This window comes from Adiantum capillus-veneris, chromosome 9, assembly GCF_014529385.1.
Source record: "Adiantum capillus-veneris isolate H3 chromosome 9, ASM1452938v2, whole genome shotgun sequence".
NCBI classification, from domain to species: domain Eukaryota; kingdom Viridiplantae; phylum Streptophyta; class Polypodiopsida; order Polypodiales; family Pteridaceae; genus Adiantum; species Adiantum capillus-veneris.
Genome location: NC_140939.1, coordinates 84,372,899 through 84,395,696, shown reverse-complemented (window position 1 = coordinate 84,395,696; position 22,798 = coordinate 84,372,899). Strand labels below are relative to the sequence as shown.

The window sequence follows — 22,798 nt, the reverse complement described above, 5'->3', positions numbered from 1 at the left end:
TGTTTAAAGAGCCTACCTCCGCCCACATCACAGTTAAATGCGCTGCAGATCATGCTTCAGATCGACTGGATCACAGAAGCATATCCATGATGCACAAATTCAATTCAACAAGCTTCAATGCTGATATAGAAAGTTTTCCACGACACTGATAGAAAGCTTTCCTAATCGGCTTGCCAGCATTTACCCTCACATTTTACTCCTCTCGATACAAGGTGCAAGGACTCAGATCTAAGCATGAACACTGAATGTGTAATATACTTGAGGCCTCCAAAAAGCATGATTAGGGTGTCCACAAAACAAATTTTGCAGTTTATGCAAGAAGCCCTCGCCACATTGAAACCCACAGCTTCATCTTACTTTGAAGCCCTGCAGAAGGAGGTTTTGTAGACATTAAGAATATACATAAGCTATTTAACACCATGGACTCATCATCAAAATCAACCAATCATGTCCAACTCAAGTTAATCCTAGCCATAGAGCACACCGGCTGGGCCAGTCACCCACTACAAATATTTTCAGACCAATAAAATACACAAGAAATAGGCAGTGAAACAGCTATGCCAAAGCTTTTGATTGGCTAACATTACCATCAATGTGACTAGGCATCCAATAAAGCTAAAAATACAATTTAATTTGCAAAATTTCTGCTTAAGAGGTTTTTCTTGAACACTGGTAGGAGCTCACTCATTTATAGGAGTATTCTAACATGCTTCATTGTCCCCTTGGACATTGAAGCAGATAGAATAAAGTAAGATTTCTTGAATAAATCATTCATTAAATAGCCATACCCTCAAAAGTTATAGAGAAAGAGAAGCCCAATTTGTACTCAAAAGTTAAAGAGAAAGAGGAGCCCAATTTGACAAGCTTCAATGTGATAACCTTCAAGGCTTCCAGAGTGTTTTTGATGAAGCCGACAGCAAGCTTTCTTAATTTAAAACTTGGCTAGACAACATGTACGCTGGCATTACGCTACAGTACATAACATAGTTGAAGCTTCATGATACGGATGAGCACGAAACAAATTTTGAATTGGCCTAGAGTTTTTGCAAGACGTTACTCCATCTTACGGGACAACTCATGCCAAAGCAATTTCTGGGTGTCAAGAATATACATACTGTGCAATACCCTGGATCCACAAATAATCTCAACCAGTCATGTCCCATTGCAAGGCAGTGAAGGTGGCAGACAAATTAGACATGTAGCTACCATCAATGTTTTTGAAAAGGTTTTCTGGCTACGTTGGTAAATCATGTTGTTTGTAGATAAAGTAAGTCTAAAGGGTAACAAAGCGTGGACATGGTGACATTAGAAAATGCTATGCTTTGCAATTTTGATAGGGAACAGACGTCAAGAAACTTAGCAACTCTCTCTCTCTCTCTCTCTCTCTCTCTCTCTCTCTCTCTCTCTCTCTGCCATAAAAATTAGTGTTCAGCTTGGCCAGCCCTGTTTTACAACATGTGGTAAAAAATTCATTGAGGTGACCATATGTATTGACAAATATTTCAAAACCCAATCCTTTCCTGGAACTTTCCTTCTGCATAGATCATACCACCTGGATCACAACACAAATTTTGTCAGCCAACAATATAATACGCAAGAAATAGGAAAATATTTTATCACTCAAACTTAGCATCAATGTGACTAGGCATCCAGTCAAGGACTTTCCCCATTGATTAGGCAAAAGATCAGTAAGTATGAGTTGCCAAAGTCAGATTCCCCACAGATGTTCCTTACCAGGTCTTTTGCACAAGAAATGACCATCAAGTCTCAGCCATACTCGTTGAAGAACCACAAACTGAAGATACTGGCCCATTTTTCAATTTGTAGATGTCTTCGATCTTGTATTGATAGCTTTGAACACTGGCCAAATATGGGTGCCTTACCAAATGCATCCTTCTTCCACTCCGGCATGTCATAGGCAGACAGTCCTACAGCACTCTTGTTTCGGCCATAAATCAATGGAATGCCTTGTTTGCCCTCTTAAGAAGGCTGGTTCATCCTCATTGAGCAATATTTCAATCTCCTCTTCAGCACCTCTTCGTCTTGATACAAGAGTCCAGATCCATCAGAGCATTGTAATTAGGGTATTCCCTCACATCCAAAGCCCCTGACGCTATTAACTGGCTTAGATTTCCATCCTAGAAGAGCCATTTTCATTACGATCTTGTCTCCCCATAATAGAAAGAGACTCGCCTGAGAATCCTGCTTGGATAGCTTCGATGCAAGACAACCCGAGAGGTGAAATTCGATGCAGGTTTTAGCAGTTGAGGAGCCGACGGATTTTTCAGTGTTGCTCTAGCAAGAGGTTTTGTGACATTTTAACAGTCCACCATGTTCTTAGCTCAATCGAGGATGAAACAATGTAGCATGGAGGTCATCTCACTGACAACTACAGAAAGGTAACCGTAGAGAAGAAGAGCTTCATCAGAATTGGCTTTACATGAAGTCAAAAACTACCAGAAATAGAAAATATAATCTTACTGGAATGCAGTTTATACAAAGAACAGATGTGTTGAACCATCAAGTAGATAATTGACAAATCATACTTTTCATATCTCTTGAAGTAAAAACAAGCTTATTAAGTTGTCTACAATTGCAATAAAAAACCTCAATTTCAGCAGATATATATTTCAACTTTATCATAAATGCTTCCCTTAAACGTGGACATCACCTTTAGTTGATGATGGTAGGCATCCTAGCAAGTTCTCATCTCCAATCTTGAAGTGAAATAGCACAAGGCATTTAAGTAGATCTAGATACTTTACTCGTCTTGTTTCTTATTAGGCAAGGCATTCTACCATTTTTGCTCTATATAATTCTGATAATGGGCTTTCCATACAGAAGTTTAGAGCAATCTTGTCATCCAGTAGCCTTCTCAGTAGGGCAACCATTTCACCTCTAGAGTCTACTGTTGCATCATCTATTCTGAGAGGCTATCTATCTAGGCGACTCTGGCTCCCAATGGAGTAGAGCCCCGTGTCACCTACTTTAAGAACTATCTCAGCCACCTTAAACACAAGGAGATTTAGAAATTTTCTCATGTAGGAAAACGAGTCTTTTTCAATGTTTTTCATACCCTGCCCCCAATCGTACCTAGCTAGGTATGCGGTGCCTCCCTCGTAGAAGCTCATGATGTTGAGGTAAGTCACAATGTGGCAATTATTGTGAGAATTTACCCAAAACTTCTTGTGAAAGTCCCTTTTTTTTAAAGTGGTTTTCTTGTATCACAGCTTTGAAGCCACAATTCGGACAGCAAGGCAGAAGTCTAGCCACCCTCCTTGCATGCGTTGTACCCACAGTAAAGGTGCTTGGGATGTACCTTTTGTAGGTCTTCCACATAATCCAGGGATGATCAGCACTACCAGGGTTGTCATATGTTGGTTGTCATATGTCGGTCTCTTGGCCAATTGGATCTGCTTGTCCTCAAGCACCTTGTGAATTCACCCTAAACCCTAAATGCTAAAACATCTGAAGGAATGGCCTTCTCTTTCATTAGATAAAACTTGGTTACCACTATGCGATTGTTGATCAATTTTGTGGTAGGTGGACTAATGACTTCCTCTTCCTCTTGATGAGAAGAGGGTACTTGGGAACTTGTTTGCTGGCCTTTCTCCATCAAAAATGTTTTTGCATGGCTGCTTGTTTTTTTTCCCGAGAAAAAGATCCTTCTATTAGTTAATAAAACTTGCCCATAGGGCTACAAACTACCTCTACAAAAGAGGGCTACATCAAAAGCATGGGGAGACTCTCCCAGTGAATGAACAAAATATGTACAATGAGGGTAAATCACAAAATGGGGGGAGGAAAAAGCCACACAAGTGGCCGGTAAAGCCATCTAGGCGCACCCTGGACCATGGCGAAGAAATGCCCTAGGTGCTGCATGCGGTCGGAGCTGCCTTGAAGTCTCTCGAGATGACCCCTGAGAGTGCGAGTCAGCTCCAACCAAAAATCAGGAACAGTCTTCGACGGTGGAACAGGACGAGCCTCAAAGATGCTGAGTAAGCTCTGTGGCAGGCTGACGTGTAGGATGACCCCCTTGGATCACTATCATCCTGCTGGTGGAGGCTAGCTCGAAATGGAGAGTAGGGCCCGAGAAGGTGGACCCGCTGCAACACCCCAAGTGTACTGACGCGCGGCGGAGAACCCAAGGGCCGAAGCCAAACCTGCTGTGCCATGGGAGAGTCCCACAGACACTAACACTGACTCTCCAAAGGATGGTCACAAGCTGCACAAGCTGCCGAAAAGCCACTATGTACTAAAAACTCCCCACTGCTGTAGCTCTGTGTGCAACTAGCCACTGGAACAAAGTGACTTGCCTCGGCTGTCTGGAGTCCCACAATCGCTCCTAAAAATCTAACAAGAACTCAACTGTGAGACCCTCCTCCTGCCAATGAAGTGCTGCACCAGGACGAGTCTCTCTCTGTGCTGCCAGTATGTAGCACCCCAGTCGAACAGTGTACTGAAAGAAGGGGATCCCACGATGATCGGCAGAAGAGAAGGGGTCTGCATTCCATTGCAAGGAGCAAGCTGTTCGATACAACATACCAGCATCTGAGAACAGATCTAACGCGCTCGTTGTTGCTGTGCGCTGCCCCCCTCGCCATCCCCCCCCCCCCCCCTGCTTAGCTTCGCACCGCCCCTGCCCTGCAGTGCGCACCCACACGCAAGTCCCCCACCCCCCCCTCGCCCTTTGCCCACTCGCACCAGCCCACCTCCTCCACCCATCCCGCTGCCTCAGCTTGCCTCCCCTCAGCCTGCAGCCCGCTTGCCGCAGCCCTACTTCGCCGCCCACCTCCCCTTTGCGCACCTTTAGTCCCCCCCCCCCTCGCTTTGTTCATCCCTGCAGTGGAGTTCTCGTTGGGACTCTACTCACCGGGTTTCGCAGGTGTTTGTCTTCATGCCCCCCCTTTCCAACACAGCAGCAGACACAGATGGAGGCTCATGCTCCGCCCTAGAGGGACTCCTCAGAAGCCCCCTCGCCTGACCCGCAGAGCCCACCATCCGACTTGCTCTTTCACCGACAGAGCAAGCGAACCTCGCAACAGAGGTGGAGCGCCTCCAAGCGACCTCCGTCATCTGCAAGATTCTCGGCACCAGACCCAACAGAGGAGAGCTACGTGATCTTCTCCAAGCCCGCCTTCTCGCAGAGGTGGGCAAGATCTTGGATGTTCAGTTCCTCGGACGCGGCTACTATCTGATAGAGTTTGAGACCTCCGAGATGGCGTCCAAGGTCGTTGCGATGAGCCCCTTGCCCATCCGAGCAGTTCAAGCCCACTTTCGACAGTAGAGACATGGTTTTGACCGAGCTTCAGATGTTTTGGTAGAGGAGGCAGATCTTCCCATCTCCGTCCGCTTTCCTAGTACCTGTCCAGGATAGGCTCAGAGATTGGGACTGTCCTGGAGACACCTCGCATGGCAGCCTCAGTAGCTGCCAAGGCAACTGGCATTCCCTCAGTACGTGTTCTGGTTAGGGACACCCACATTCTCCCGAAGGTCATCCTACTTCCTCGGGTGAGTGGGGGTTGGTTCCGACAGAGCGTAGAGTATTCGGGCCTCCTGAATCAATGTTTCATTTGTCGACAGATGGGCCATCTTGCAAAGGCCTGTCCATGGAGGAGGCCCCGACCTACACCACATGCCCAGCCCCAACCCTCAAGGGCTGGCTAGCAGCAGCAGACAGAGTCACAGAGTACGCAGGCAGAGCCACCCTCCAAGCCTGGGACTAAAGCAGAGGACTGGCAGCAGGTTCATGGTCGACGTCGACAGGAGCCACCCCGCCAGCCTGGCAGTGGTCCTCAGGCTCCTGCCCAACAGCAGTGGGTTCCCACGGGGAACCGATTTGACCCTCTTCAGCAGACGAGGTCCCTGCTCCAGCCTCACCCTCGGCAACCCCTCCTCCCCCCAAGTTCCCCCCGCTTCCTCCTCCTCCTTCCTCTGCCTCTCCATCTCGCCCCCCCTACCTTTGCTGATCCCCCTCTCCCCCTGATCCCTCACCTTCTCCCGCTCCAGTCCCACAGCCGTCCCAGGGGACAAGGCCATCCTTGATTGCTAGGAGATCTCTTGGCAGCGCCTTTGCCACGAGTCGCTTGGTGAGAGAGGGACAGCCTTTCTTGCAACCCCCTCTTCTGGTGCAGACGTCTCCCTTTGCAACAGTTCCTCGTGGTCTGACGAGCTTCGACATTCATCGTCGTTGGGATTTCTTTGCCTATGACTTTACACTGTTTCTTGGCGACTCCTCACCAGACCTAGAGGCAGCCTACTTCAGAGTTCATGTACTTTTCCTTGCAGCTAGGGAGATAGAGGCGCTTCTCTTTTCCCCTATGCGGCAAGGACCAGGCTGAGTGGACTATAGACTCAATGTTGGAGTGGCTGCAGACACAGGCCCTAGAGTTCTCCCATCACATGCGAGACCTAGGGGTTACAGACTTGCTTCAGACTCTTTGGCCATTGGCCAAGTTTTCTATGACACCTCCGGACGCAGCAGGATGTAGACACATTGTGGTTCACTTCTTTGCTGACACGCAGAGCCCACCATGCTATGTACACATACATGAGGACTCCTGGACAGAGGAGGTTGCTCTACGCACGGCTCGGTCTACTTGAACTTGGGCTAGACACTCTTTGCAGTCACGCCTATCTCGAGGACGCTCGGATGCGGATTACCCCCCATCCAAGCCTGCCTCGAAGGTAGCACAGTTAGCTGCTGCAGCAACATCAGTTCTCTCTCGCTCCCTATGAGGATCGTCTCATGGAACGTACAGAGATTAGGTGGACCCCAATTTCAGAGTCAGAGGGGCCGACTGCGTCCGGAGCTTCAGTGATGCCTTGTGGGAGGAGAGATTGACCTTCTTGTGCTACAAGAGCATCATCTGTGTGAGAGCCGCATTGGACGTTGTGGTCAGCTGTTGTGTGGACGTTATGAGACTTTTTGGTCAGCTGCATTTGGACATGGAGGCATTCAGGGCGGGGTATGTATGACTATTGCGGATTCTTTGCAGCAGGCCATTGTGGGCAGAGGGATTATTGTGCCAGGCAAGGCTCAGTGGATCACTATGCCGGTTCAGGGTTGTCTCGTGGGCTTCCTGAACATCTATGCGCCAAATGTGGCGAGTGCACATGCAAAGTTTTGGTCTCAGATTGTTGAGTCTCTATCGCAGGCAGAGCAATGGTGCATAAGGAGTGACTTCAACATGTTGGAGGATCCCTCTGACAGGATTGGTGGTAGCCATACTACTGTGCATGGAGTTGAGCTAGCAGCTTGGGAGAGTTTTTGTATGACTGCAGGTTTCAGATGTGTGGCAGCATTCTAGCTTTGTGAGGCCCCAGACAGCCTAGCCTTCTCTCGTTCGGACCCCAGAGTGAGAGGATTGACTCTATCTCGGATAGATCGCTTCTACACTAGTGACCACTTCTGTGACTTGGGTGGGACAGTTGGCATTCTGATAGGGACTTCCTTTTCGGACCATGCACCAGTGATCCTCACAGTGACTGATAGGCAGAGGAGAGGGAGCACGATGCTACGCATCCCTGAGAGGGTCTTGCTGGACTCTGCGCTAAGAGAGCGTGTGGAGGCTCTTTGGACAAAGAGCTTAGACATGCAGGATTCTCCTGATGACAAAGTGGCCTTAGGACTTGCTTAGCTTAGTCGATTCTTTCTTCAAGAGTCTTCGGCTCGCCTTGCTGCAACGAGAGAGGAGTAGCGTCTCCGTCGGGGCATTGCTTCCTTGCAGAGGATGCAGGACCAGCATCTAGACAATCCTTGGTTGGAGGAGCAGTTAGAACAGGCTCGCCAGGAGCTAGTCAACACAGAGGAGAGGTTCCAAAAGTTTGCTTTCCATCGACAGGCATCTCAGTGGACCCAGGTGGGTGACAGAGTGACAGGCGCTTTCTTTGAGACAGTGGGACCCTGGCATACGCATGCCAAGGTCAGCCAGCTGAGAAGGCCATACGGGTCAGTTGCTTCAGAGCCAGAGGATATGCGTGCACTTGCTACTGACTTCTATCGTGATCTATTGTCTGCGGAGCCTCAGTCAGAGGGTCAGGATGCATGCAGAGAGCAGGTGTGCGCACAGACGCCATGTTTGGTGACTGAGGAGATGCGCTAGAGGCTTGAGCTGCCTCTTCAGCTAGAGGAGCTACACACGGCTCTTAGAGCACTCCCCCGTGGTAGCTGTCTAGGTGAGGATGGCTTGACTCCCAACTTTTTCTTGGAGTACTGGGACTTGCTTGGCTCAGATCTCTGCAGTGCTTTTTAGTTCATCCTGCACATAGGAGAGATGCCTAACAGCATGAGTGAGGGTCTGATTTACCTCATTCCCAAGGTGGCTCCTTGGATGAGATTTGTCAGTGGCGTCCCATCACCATCCTCAACTCAGCCTACAAAATTCTTGCCAAGCCTCTGATTTGAGGATTCAGCCACTTCTAGAGAGTATTATACATGGGACACAGACATGTTTTGTCAAGGAGCCTAGTATCCTTGACAACCTCTTTACTTTTTGGGAGGCTTTTGCCCTAGCGCGGCTCTGTGGTGAGGATACTTCTTCTCGATTTTGAGAAGGCCTACGACAGAGTTGACTGGGACTTTTTGGAGGACACTCTACACAGGATGGGCTACTCAAATGCTTGGATCAGAGGGGTGTCAGCTCTGTACAGACGAGCACACAATCAGGTACTTCTGTCAAGAGGTAGAGGTGATCGTTTCATGCTCACACGGTCAGTCAGACAGGGGGGGCCTCTTGCCCCCTTCCTCTTTGTGTTCTATGCTGAGGCAATGAGCAGGTTTTTGGCTCACAACAGGTTGGTTTACGTGGCTTAGCGCTTCCTATTCAGGGAGATCAGCTACTGGACGCTGAGTTTGCAGACGACTCAGCCTTGTACTTGGATGGCCAGGAGGCCAACCTTCAGAGGTGTGAGTAGGCTCTTGAGACTTTTTGTTGTGCATCAGGCGCACTGATCAACTGGAGAAAGACAGTGGCTTTCTAGGTTGGTAGTGCTCCTACGCCTGATTGGATGTCAGGTGAGGGTTTCAGGTGGATTCCCCCAGGGACTGTAGTTCGGTACTTGGGCTGTCAGGTTGGTTTGGACTTGTCTCCCGAGCAGCAGATTGCTCCCCTTCTCCTATCCATCAAGAGGAAGCTCCGTACGACTTTCCCTGGTTGACAGAGTGGGAAAACCTCTCAGCAAAAACTCCGAGAGAGTCTCCGACCTGACGTCGCTCTGGAGGAATTTGTAGCAACGGCTACTCGGATAGAAGGAGCTCGGAAGCTGTTCACCGACTCTCCTCAGGTAGAGACCACCTCCGTCTTTTTAGAAAGTCCCTTTGATCCAATAACCTCTTTACGCAGGGAACTGGAAGCCCTAAAATTACAACGAGTTCTTCAAGAAGAGAGGTCCTCTCTTAGACAGGAGAAGCCTCCACATCACGAGGCTTTGGACCAGATCAAGCGCGACCTAGAAGACCTCAGGTCTCATCAGGAGACTAAGGCTATGGTTTGGTGTAGCTCATGCCGCTCTCCAGGGCACCCTCCACATGAATACCCCCTTCGGGTTAGCTGCCACTTCTGTGAAAATTCTGGATACGAGAACAAGGATTTTCACTAACTAAAGGGATTGCGACAAATACAACAAAGTCTTGGTCCTAATGTTCAACAAGGGCCACCAACTGCATCCAACATGGTTTCCCCCTATGGGCATCCAAACCACATGCCACCTTTGCTGACAACCCCTCCTATGCAAGGTATGCAAAGTATTTTTCCCTCTCAAAGCTTTTATCATGCCCATGCTCCCTCATCCCCTCAAAGTTTCTATGCCTCCACCTCCAACTCCGTGCACCAGAAGCAAGGACCACCTCGCCCATCGAATCGACCCATTTTGTGCTACAGATGCGAGGAATATGGACATTACCAAAGCAAATTCCCCCTACCAGAAGGGTCCCCTCCCTGCCATCATTGCTCACCTACAAGAAATACTTTGGAGTGCCATCTCCAACCACACCCCCTCTACCCTCGGCCCCCACTACCCCTCCCTCTCTCCTCGCCCCTTCCCACCCCCCCTCGCCCCTCACTACCCCCTACTCGCCCCTACCCCCCTCTCATCCCTCACCACCCCTTTACTCCCCCTACCCACCCCCTACCTCCCTCCACGCCCCTACCCACACCCCCTACCCAATAGTGTTCACATAACCTTTCCTAGCCGCTACTCACCAGTGTCCCAAGGATGGCTTTAGTGAAGTTTCTTAGGAAAAAAAAAACTGGCAATTCCATGCAAGTTTGGAGGATCACCAAAACAGAAACCGTCTAAATTGGGAGGATATTTTTTTCAAAACCATTTTTCACATGGAACGACTTTCTTCCTTTTGATTACATTTCCACTACCCTCTCCGTTTTGATCTTTTGCTGCAGACTTGGGCCTTATTAAGTTTCTACTTTCTATGTAGCCTATCTCACTTGGCAGGTTGCTGACAACTGTACTTCTTTATCATAATCTGCAAATACCTACATTTAATCATGTCTTCTCCACAATCGTCAGTCGGGTTGACTACAGATTTCCTACTAATTTCAATATTATCTGATAGTTTCAGTGTTCTCTCTGCCAGTTTCAATTATCTCCCTCGCCGAGACGGTGAGTGGTCTTGTGGCGGGCAACCTGTAGCAAGGCTACAGTGTCACTGGCATGGGACAAGCAATTAGTTGCAGTAGGGCTTGAGTTCACATTGGGCGGACTTTCGCCTGGCTAGTGACACGTGGCAAGTGTTAAGGGTGGTGGTCCAGTGGACACCGTGGCCAGGTCACCACCACCTCAGTTAGGAGATAGGTTTAGTTGGATTGGGATATCTCCCAGCTATTGGTAGCTCTAAGGAGATACATATGAGTGGTTGGTTGCAGTCGTGGGTACGCATCATTATCCACTTTGTATAGTTTAGAGTCTAGTCTGGAGTCCTGAGTCTAGAGTTCTGCACGCCACTAGCACTCTCCCTACACATTGGAGCCTCGACACCCCATTGTACCTTGAGTCCTGAGCTTGGAGCTGTGTGTGTTGCCAGCCAGAGTTGTATGGTTCTTTGAGCTTGTCGAGTTCCATTGAGTTGAGTCTGCAGTTGTGTTTTGAGTCGTGTCTTGAGTCATATTCCACTTCTATGTTTGATCCATATTGCTGTGTGATGTTTCTTTTGTTGGAGTGAGGTTTCATGCATACTGCATTGAGGAGCACCCACTCTAGAGAGCACGACATCTTTTCCTCGCTACACTGGGGGCCTCACAAAGCCCGAGTGCTGCCAAACATCTGAAACCCTCAAAGTAATATATAGGCGCTCCCAAACTGCCAACTTAGCCCCGTGCACAATAGCATGACCACCTCCAATCGTGTCAGAGGGATCCTCCAAAATGTTGAAGTCTCCCCCAACAAACCATTGCTCTGTATGCGGCAAAGACTTTGCAATATGAGTCCAAAACTCTACTCGTGCACTTGCAACATTGTTCGCATAGACGTTTAGGAAGCCCATGAGGCAACCCTGAAACTACATAGACTCTGCAATATCAGACCAAAACTCTACTCGTGCTCTTGCCACATTGGTTGCATAGACGTTTAGGAAGCCCATGAGGCAACCCTGAAACTGCATAGTAATCCACTAAGCCTTGCCTGGCACAATAATACCTCTGCCCACAATGGCTTGCTGCCATGAGTCCGCAATAGTCATACATACCTCTCCCTAGATACCTCCACATCTAAATGCAGCTGACCAAAATGTCTCATATCAATCACGCAAAATCTGACCACAATCGTCTAATGCGGCTCTCACAGAGATGATGCTCCTATAGCATAAGAATATCGATCGCACCACCCACAAGGCAACGCTAAAGCTCTTGACGCAACCGACCTCTCTGACAGTGAAACTAGGTCCCTCCTAATCCTTGCACATTCCATGAGAAAATCCTCATGGAAGTAGTGAGAAAAAACAGATGATGTAGTAGCAGCCAACCTCGCTATCTTAGAGGCCGGCTTGGATGGGGAGTAATCCGCATCCGAGCGACCTCTTGACAAATGCTGATGAAGTGACTGTCCCACCCAATTGAAGTTGCCTCTGTTGTTCATGATGAATACACCTTGGGAACAGCAGGAACTGTCCTCCTCTTGGAAAGAAGGTTTGCTCAACCTGATACCTAAGCATGCATTGTGCGAAGAATTGTCTCATTGGCGGCCTATTACACTCATGCCTGTAGTATATAAATTAATGGCAAAAATGCTAGCTAACCGCCTCAAGTGCTTTCTGCATGAAGGCTTGCATCAATCTCAATACGGCTTCATTCCACGACGTCAAATTACTGATAACCTCGCGAATATCATCATTGATATGGAATATGCAAAATACACTCGACAGGATGTCTTGGTCATGCATGTTGACATTTAAAAAGCCTTTGTTACTGTTCTTTGGGATTATATTGCAGATACCATGCAACACTTGGGATTTGGGCCTAGGATATCCCGTGTCGTTCTTTTCTTGTGTGCACACAACACTTCTGCAGGCTTGCTGGATGGATCTCTTACAAAATCTTGGCCTTTGGGACCGTCACTGAGGCACGGCTGCCCTTTGAGTGCTTTGCTTTATGCGAACGCTACTCACCCCTTGTTTATGTATTTGGATTCCTTGACTTCTAGTGGCAGGCTACATGGCCTGACTTTACCTTCAGGACGGCAATTTGCTGGTCAGGCCTATGCGGATGACTCTTTGTTTATGCCTCGCAATCACTATGATGATGTACAACAAATTGTGCATACTCTTCACTTGTTTGGACTGGCAACGGGTCTCAAAGTTAACTTTTGTAAATCCAAGCTATTGCCTTTGAAGGAGTGTGACTGGCATAATATATTGTGGATTGGGGAGATTGTTCCTCCACATGTTCGGGTTCGCCATTTGGGTTGTCCGTTGGGTTGGAATGTATCGACTATGCAGAAATTGGATTGGGTGCTCCAACGTCTACATTCTAAGATGAATTATTGGAAACTGTCCACGTGGCCACTTCATGTATGTCTCAGGATTGTCCAATGCATCCTTGTGGCTTATATGCAGTTTTACTTGCCTTTGTTATCTTGGCCTCGGTTGCGCTTGCAGTCTCTCATGTCCAATATTTTAGAGCATTTTTGGCAGACCTCGTCTACCAAGAAGGATCCTCGGCTTCTCTCTATGGACAAGCTGTGTTCTCCCAAGCGGCTTGTAGGGCTAAATATTTTGGACTTGCAACGTCATCTTTTGGCTTGGAAAGTTATGCTTTTAGTCTTGGTGGAGCAGCAGCAACCCTCGGCTCTCATGGTCACACATTTGTGTACGCACATTGTCACCCCATCTTTTGGTCATTGGCAACCGACTTATTGGGATGTTGTTTTTGGGAAGCTTGAAGGACATATTCTTGGATGTCCCTTTACTACTTCTCTCATTGTTGATTGGAAGGTTGTCACTTTGCATTTGGCTTGGAATGGTCGACCATCCTATGTGGGTAACTCTCTTCGTTTGGAGAGTGTGCATTTGAGCAGGGCCTTCGCTTTGACTTTGGTTCAACGGTCTCCTCGACAAGCATATTTTCTTGCCCAAAAAGGAATCTGTCAGGTGCATCAAGTGCTTGATGACTCGGGTTATGTTCTTTCGTTCGATGATACAGTGTCCCGCTTTCGGTTGGGTCCTCACTATTCTTCTCTCTAGTGGGAAATTCAAAGGATGCTTGCTGATCACTCACCCATTCCTCCTTTGGAGATGGACTCTCGCTTCTCTGATTGGAATCTCAACTGGCAGTGTATATGCCATCCTTCAGTCTGATATATGGATTGTGCACCATGGTAATAAGTTGTGATTGCTCTTCGAGTCATCCTTGTGGTGGCAACACACAGTGTCTCGTATTTCGCAGAGTCATCTCCCTTTGAAGGAACGTGTTTTCTTGTGGTGTTGCTTGGTGGGAGCTCTACCTGTTGGCAGTGTGTTACATGCTCGACATATTGCGCCTTCCCACTACCCCAGATGCCTTGAAGTTGAGGAGACCGTGCCACACTTACTATGGCGTTGTCGCCACTCCAGAGCCTTCATTCAGCAAGTGTCGACTGCTCTTTGGCTGCGTTTTCGTTCCGGCTCTTTTCACAGACGCTTTTGGCTCTTTGGGGTGCTTCAGTCACCGCATTCCCAGTTTGCAGTGTTCTTCACCTGGGTCAGATTTAGGACTCTGTGGGCCATCTGGCACCACAAAAACTCCTTAATGTTCCAAGGCACTTATGTTGACCCCTTCCCCTATTTCAAATCATCTCTTGGTCAAGCACTACATTTTGCTTATGACGCTGGAGACATCACTCTTGATGCCTATAGGATTTACTTTAACTGTTTCTAGTTCGGAGCCTCATAGTGCTCCGCTCTTTGTATCCCTTTCTTTTCGTGGGTTTTCCTCGCTTTGAGGTTTCCCACTTGTAAAGTAATCAAAGCAGATTTACAAAAAAAAAAGACTGTCCCACCCAAGCCGAAGCCGAGCGTGCAGTCCGTAAGGCTACATCTTCTGTCCAAGAATCCTCATGTACAAATACATAGCAAGGGGGGCTCTGAGTGTCAGCAAACAAGTTTACCACAATGTGCCTACTACCTGCTGCATCCAACGACGTCACACTGAACTTGGCTAAAGGCCAAAGTGTCTGTACCAGATCTGTCACTCCCACGTCCCCTATGTGGTGAGAAAACTCAATGGCTTGGACCTGAAGCCAATCAAGAACTGAGTGCAAGGTCCACTTTGTATGGTTCTTGCCGCACAATGGAAAGGAGAAACCTACCACTGTATCCAGAGCCTCAGTGCCTCGAACTGCTCAGAAGAGGACGTGAACTCGAAAGCAAGCTTCCTCCGAGTCGGAAGAAGGGTCACCAAGGAGCGAACTTGAAAGCAAGCTTCCTTCGAGTCGGAAGAAGGGTCACCAAGGAGCTGTAGTCAAAGAAGTACCATCATCTGCGAATGTCGAAGCTGGTCAAGCCACCAAGGACTGCTGCAATAGGAGAGGTCTGGACCAAGAGAGGCGTCCTTAGGTAGAGTTGTCCCTATCGAGACGAGCGACTCATAGCAAAAGCTGTAGTAGTATGTACCAAGAGAACGTCTCAGATGTGTACCCAGTCCCCTGCGTCTGAGCAGGAGTGTGGGATAGGTCAGGAGATGAGACTGAGGGGCCCACCGGGGAGAGAGGAGGGGGTGGGGGTGGGGAGAGGAGGTGGCGGAAAAGCGAAGGAGTCTGAAGGTGGAGGGGGGGGGGAGGCGATGGCGGTGGAGGAGCTATGGCGAAGGGAGCCTCTTCAAAGGACTCCTGCTAGAGAGGGTCAAAACGGTTCCCTGTCGGAACCCAATGCTGATGAGTTGCAGGAGGACGACCACCAGGGGGGCAGTGTGACGAGCCCATCCCTGTCAACGGCGGCCAAGAACCTACTGCCAACCGTCAGCTAGCTGATCGCTGGTCTCTGTCAAGGTACCAGCCTTTGCTGGCAACAGAGCAAGTCGAATGGTGAGCTCTGTGGGGTCGATCGAGGGGGCTTCGTCAGAGTCCCTCTGTGGTGTAGCATGAGTCTCCATTTGTGTCTTCTGTTGTGGAAGAAGGCGAGTGACGGGGGTGAAGAAGCGTTAGCCGGCAAGCTGAAATCAGCCCACGGCGCGGGGTGCAAATGGATAAGGCGGACGGGGAGCGCAGTCGACGGGCTGGCATGCAGCACGAGGCGGGAGGGAGGGGGGAGGAGAGAGCGCTGGCGAGAGGGGGCGGGTGCAGGGCAGCGAGAGGGTGGATGATGTACAGGCGGGGAGAAGCAGGCAGCGCTGGCCAGCACCATGCAGCACGAAGGGGAGGAAAGGTGGGGCGGACTGGGGGCAGCACGAGGGAGAGGCGTATGGACAGCAGCAACGAGCACCCATGGCTGCTTGTCTTTGATATTCATCTCGTAGAATATTCCCTTTGCATGAAAATTTGGATTTTCCAACTATATAGCACCCTTTCTATCACAAGGAAAAATTGGAACCTCTCTTATAAGCCATCAAGCCGTCATCAAACATTTCCATAAAACAAAAAGCTAATGTGGATGTAAATACAAAGGTGCATATCGGCTGTCTCTAAAACATTCTTTCTTGCTTTCTTCACAAGACAATCAAGCCAAATGGCTTCTTCAATCAAGAATCCAGGGGACTGCACTAAAAATGGATGTGAAGACATAACCTAGCGACCCCATATGCACATTCCGGGGTATTTCCTAAAGGTTATCATATGGTGGCATGTGAGTGTACAATAGGGGCATTTTGTAAGATAAAAAATGATAGATTTTACAAAGGAGGAAACCATATATAGGGGTAAATAAGGCAAATTTGGTGCATGCAAGTGAAGTTTCCTATTACTAGTGAACCCCCTATGATCCACGTTTGGCAAAATTTGCATCCATGTAACCAATTACGCTGCCTCCAAAGCTAATGCACAACAGCTTTATACCATTCAAGTACCTCATTATACTATTAAGTACCTCATTACACCCTTTACTGCCACCAGATGCTTCTCATCAAGACCAGCCACATATCTCCTAAGTACTCCCATTCTAATGTACAATCAAGTAGAAATATTGGCATACATCAAACTATTGACAGCATATGCATAAGGAACCTTGGCCATCTTAGTCTTTTCCTTATCTAAATTGGGCCAATCACTTTGGCAAAGTTTCACATATGGAGGGAAATTGGAATAAAGGACTAAGGGATTTCCACCTCTCAATATTGAAATTCTTGAATATTCAAAAAGTGTAACATGGCTGGTTTCTCCTCGATCTTTCATATTAAAATCTCTAATGCAACTTTGTTTCCATGCATCCAGCTTATAGGTACTTTGACAGCCAACATGTCATCCATATATATAAGAATAATGAAAAAATTTCTATTCATAGCCTTCTTTGTGCAGAGGCAATGATTCACTTCACTTTTTAAACATCCTTCCTGTTAGTATACATGCTATGCCCACCTCTCATCTTTGCATGCCTTAGTCGTCTGGCATCAAAGGAGACGTCATTTGCACATGTAATTTTGGTGGCAACCCTATCTTTAGGCTAGATGAGATCAACTCGGTGCCGTGAGTGGTTAAAAGATGCTCAATTAGACTTGCCACCTTCCCAAGTGAGATTTGAGTGAGCCTATGTTAAGAGACATTATCTGAAATTGCAGTTCAACTCACATAAAGGTAAGATTCTTAGGTGGTTGCAATATTTTATTAGTGAAGGTGAACCTCATCACTATATCCATGGGCAGCTTTAAATGGGATCAATGGTGGAGGGAAAAAACGGGGGGCGCATCAATCGTGGGCCGTTGGATCTGGAGGCACAGAGGCAACCCAAATTTACAAATTTGCCTCGAATTTACAAACCCATCTGCATATACAATATGGCATATTCAAATCCCCTATATTTCATTGAACACATGCGGGCGTAGTGTATGGCTCGCTACAAGGAGGTTGTGGGCTCAAGACGTGGGGCATGGACCGCCCTGTATTTACAAGCCTACCTGAATTTACTTTTCACCCCAAATTTATGACTGTATCGGGCGGCCCGAATCTCCCCAGCCATAGATCCCATGTGAGATAGTGTGAAGGGTAGGCGAACACGGTTTGAAAACACACGCAATACATAGTCACATGGTTTGAATGGGCCGATAGTGGACAAAGTAATCACCCACTAGTCAAGGTGGTTTGAATGTAGATTCTAGAATGGACGTTGTGTGAATGCGACATAAACCGCCCATGCTAAGTACAATTGCGCTATACGTATAACACTATATAGAACATCGCCATCACCCAAGCAATCAACCATTGATCGAGTAATGTTTAATGTATTATCACTCTTGGTTTGTACTTTCGATCCGATATAGTGGCGATTGTATGACTCAATACTTAGGTTCATCCAAACCATTTCACTTTCAAAGAATTGAGCATAGTGTTATTTGGGCAGGTGTGGTTGAAGACCACAAAAGGTGGGAAGTCAATTGCAAGTGCAAAGAATAAGGGGAAGGTTTCTTCACAAAATATAAAGAAACAACGAAAGAAGACCTTTACCAGTAGTTTTTGCTAGCTGCTCCAACAAGAAAGGTCACCTTGCCAAAAGACTATCGGAAGAACAATGCCAAGTGCTTGAAATAAAAAGCTTGGAAAAGCTATACATAAGAGTATTTCAGAGGTAGATTGACTCTATTTTAAAGGTTACACACTGGATTTCCCTTAAGTTTGTAGATTTTCTTAACATACAATTTAAATTTTAGAGGTACGTGAAATTACACAGAGCACCATTACAACGGACATGAGAAGAATGATGCAATGAAAGCTTGCTGAAGAAAAAGCAATTCGCCAACAATGTGGAAGTTGAGCATGAGGTACAACAAGATGAACTCCCGCTATTTATGATTCATCAATTAAAACACTCGAGCATCCAAGACACATGTCGAGTAAGAAAAATTGTGCAGCTCTAGAATACTCCTACAAGAATACATCATTTTAAATGTCACAAATAATGCTAAATACTGAATCAAATGGTTTGAACAATCTCGTTTTACCATTTGCGGCTAATAATGAACAACTACAACGTGTCATCTGTCACGGATGCAAGCTCTTAGAAAAGTCCTAGAAAGTTCTAGAAGAATCTAGAAGGTCCTAGAAACTTCTAGAAGCTGAAGAAGAATCTAGAAAGTCCTAGAAAGTTCTAGAAGCTTGAAGAGGAACCTAGAAGGTTCGTAACCTCCTTGAGCTTGAGGAAGCATCTAGAAGGCTCTTAAACTCCTTAAGCATGAGGAAGCACCTAGAAGGTTCTTAACGTGAATAAACTTTAGTAAAAATAGAGGTCTTAGGCTACAAGCCCCTCAGTCTTGCCAACACTAGTTGTGAGGCTCCTACGAGGTAAGTCCTCTTCTAGTTCTTGTCTTGTTATCAAGTCTTGTTCTTGTAATCATTCTTCTCAACACCAATTGTGAGACTCTTCCCAGGTACGTCCTCTCCTAGCTCGTCTTGTGTTTGAGTCTTGTCCTTGCAATCAAGTCTTGTATTGTACTCTAGTCTTGTAAATCCAAGTCTTGTATGAGTTTCCTTAATCAAGTATCAAGTCTTGTATCAAGTTTTCTTAGTCAACTATCAAGTATTGTACTCAAGATTAAGTTTGTGATCAAGTTCCAAGCCCTTGTGTATTGTGAGCGCCTCCTCTTGCTCTCCTCTAGCTCTAGACGTGCTCACAACAATTTGACAAGACTCAACTTCCTTTTTTGCCAAGACATGGAGTCTATATTGTAAAGTGAAGCATCCACCCCGCAAAAGTTACACCAAAAAATTCAAGAGCTACATGCACAATGGAAAGAAGAGCAACCACACTTACCAAGTCTAGTGGTGCAAGAGCTTTAACCCCCATCCCAAGAGATTCAACACCCCTCCCAAGAACTTCATCCCAAGAATTACTTGTCAAGTACAATGGTGCACGAACTCCAGCCCTCTAGTCCAAGAAATATGTGAAGTCAATACGTGCCAAAATCCATGCACCGGATCAAAAAGAACCCTTTGTGTGTATTTGCACTTGCTAGAATTGGACTTTTAGTCAAATTTGTGGATGACAAATGTACACTATATGATCTCAGTTTGGTGATGAAATTGTTGCATCTGCCATTTTATGTTGTGGGCTCACTTTGTGTGACAAGTGTAGGCAAAATTTTGCAAATGCAGTTGTGGATTCAAAGGCTATTTCATATGCAAAACTTTGGCATGCACATTTTGGGCATTTGAATTTTGTCAGTTTGCTACATTGGCAGAAATCTGATATGGTTGCTTCTTTGCCGCCTCTTAAAGCACCTATGAAGCATGCTTGTGAAGGTTGTATTTTGGGTAAGATGCAACGTTCCGAGTTTGCAAAGGATGGTTCAGTTAGGGCCACATGCAGGTTGCAGCTTGTGCATAATGATGTTTGTGGGCCCATGCAAACCCCGTCCTTGGGCAATTACCTTTACCTCGTGACTTTCATTGATGATTACTCCAAGCATGCATGGGTGTATAGCTTAAAGCCTGAAGTGTTTATGTGCTTCAAGCAATTTCTAGCTATGGCTGAAAATGTCTCGAAATGTACTAGAGCACCCTCCGTTCCGATCGAAGGGGGGAATATATGTCTCATAAATTTGATGCATTTTTGGCTAGTCGTGGGATAAAACACCAATGTACAATGCCATATACACCTCAGCAAAATGGTGTTGCTGAGAGAAAAAGCTGGCCACTTACGGGAATGGCAAGATTTATGGTCCAAAATCAAGCTTTTCCGCATTCGTTTTGGCTGAGGCTATTATGTGTGCCACTTATGTACATAACAGGTGTCGTACAAAAGCTTTGCAATCTATGACTCCTTATGAAGCATGGCATGATAGAAAGCCTTCTATTGAGCACACGGGTGTTTTTGGTTGTTTGCTTATGCTTTGGTGCCACAAACGTAGCACAGAAAACAAGATAATAAGGCTATCAAATGCATTTTTGTTGGTTATAGTGTTGAAAGCAAAGGTTACAAGTTGTACCAACCGCAAACAAAGCGTATCTTGGTTTCACAGGATGTTGTCTTTGTGGAAGATTCTGTTCAACCCTTGCTGTCATGTACTAGAGACAGTAATGTAAGCTCACATGACATTTATGACAGTTTCTTCAAAGTTATACGGAATGGGAAGGGGGAACGTTTAACCGGCCCGTACAACGTAGAGGGCGGTACTATTTCAATTACCTGTTAACTTTACACAGAGCACTGAGAAGGGAAGAGAACACAGTTGCGTCCAGCGACTAGAATGTCACTGCGCACACGAGACCGACACCCTGTAGGCCCCAAAGACTGGCGCCCCTTTCGGTATTTCTTTATTCAAATTAAGGTCTTTCGTGATGGAACTGTGCGTGCCTGTGGGGGATTAGCAATTAGCTAATCCGGTTCCTGTTCAGAAGGCTCTTGCCTTGGCAAACGCGCATAAACCCCCAGAACTGTACATAGGTCAAATGAGAAGCCCACTAGTGGGGCATAACATACTGTACGTAGGGGAGAAAGAGAGCAGTATGTAGCGTGCGGGGCATCACTCCCGTGACCATACTGTGCATAGAGGGCAAGGTAAGCATTCCATAGCTTCTGTACCTGCTACAATCCACCTGAGGCTGAAAATGGCGCCCCCTTTGTTGATATGCAGCTCGTTTTTGCCTCCCACAGTGGCAAAATCGCTCACAGGCTGACACGTCGCCTAGTTTCCGAGTTTGGGCTTTCCCTGCTAAAAATATCTCAACTGGTGCGTCAGTTGACTTGGCAGCAGAGCAATAAAATGTTCCCCTTGTCATTCCAGAGCTAATGACGCGAACACATTTTCCGGTCAAAAATAGCAGTTCCCTAAATTTTAGGAGATGCTTCCATGGCGTCCCTATCCGTCTCCTGAACATCATTGAAGACTACCATTTGACCAACATCTACAATGTGGGTTAATTTACTGGCCCCTCTCAACTTATAAAGTTGCAGTGACTTGATGAGTGCCCCAAATTCCAGTTTGGCGCACACGAGCTTCCATACTCATCAGAATTCAGTGCTAACTGGCCCGGGCAGTCCCTATCTGACCGACCTAGATCCCCGATGTGAGAAACCCATTTGGCTGCAGCCGTTTCACACTGGCCATGCAATGTCCACTTGCACCTTTTCAACGGTTTTGGGACAAACAAGTAAAAATAAAATAAATATATCTAATACTTATTTACGGAAGGCAACAGGAAAAATACACCCCCTGGTGACACACCCCACCCTTGAAATATTGCAAGCGACCTCGCTTGCATGCCAATAATACATGCGGTATCTCCTAATATCACATATATTCTATGATGGGAATCCAAGATATACATGCTTCCGGAAATGTAGCGTTGGACGGTTAAACAATCCCACCAACCTGGCTACGACACATATATCAAGCATAGAAGTCTTCTAGTGTACTCTTGAGCACAAACTTCTCTAGCTAAATTCTGTATGGAAAGAGTAGATACAATTCCTTAACTACTCTCTTGAGCATCATGAACCATGCTCTTGCCTTGCTCCAAAAAGGCTACATCAAGTCACTATGGGTTCTATCTGAAAGGCTTCAAGATACAATTGCAATAGCTGAGGTGAATCAAGCAATTCAGACTCTTCCATCCATTTGGCATCTAATGATGGATAGTTCTTGAAGTTCACCAAATAGCGTCTTGCAACCTTTCCTCTAACCTTTCTTTCTTTATGTGCCAATATATGTTCAGGAACAAGGATTTCATCCAATTCTTCCACTTCGGGTTGTTCCTCATCAAGCATATTCTATGGAACATCACCAACAAAGGGCCTTAGAAGGCTGACATGAAAAGCATTATGTATTTTCCAGCCTTCTGGTAGCTTTAACCTGTAAGCTACTTCGCTGATCTTTTCTAAAATCTGAAAAGGACCATAATATCGCATACTGAGCTTAGGAAACAAGCGTTCCTTGCCTTTCCTTTTCCTTAACCTTGCCTTTTCAAAGCGCAAAAGTACCCAATCACCAAGTGAAAATACAAGTTCACGACGGTGACGATCAGCAGCTTTCTTTTGCTTAGCCTGAGTCTTCTCAAGAGCAATCTTTATCTTCCTGTATGTTTCATCCATATCTTGCACATACTTGTCTGCCTCAAATATCTTGTCCTTAGTCTGCAAAATGGGCAGGACTTTCTTTCCTCCTTCCACTATCTCAAATGGTGCCTTACCTGTTGACGTATGCACAGTGTTATTGTAAGCATATTCAAC

General features: G+C 46.7%; 1 long non-coding RNA gene across 2 annotated transcripts in view; it reads right to left on the bottom strand.

The window, feature by feature from the left end:
- Window positions 1-1,305: 1,305 nt before the first annotated feature.
- Window positions 1,306-22,798, bottom strand: part of LOC147450743 (uncharacterized) — an 87,751-nt gene continuing 66,258 nt past the window's right edge. For both annotated transcript variants that reach the window (XR_015189297.1, XR_015189298.1), the window contains 2 exons: window positions 1,735-2,389; window positions 1,306-1,552 (listed from right to left, as the gene is read on the bottom strand). This is a non-coding gene — a long non-coding RNA (uncharacterized LOC147450743). The remainder of the gene's footprint in view (window positions 1,553-1,734; window positions 2,390-22,798) is intronic.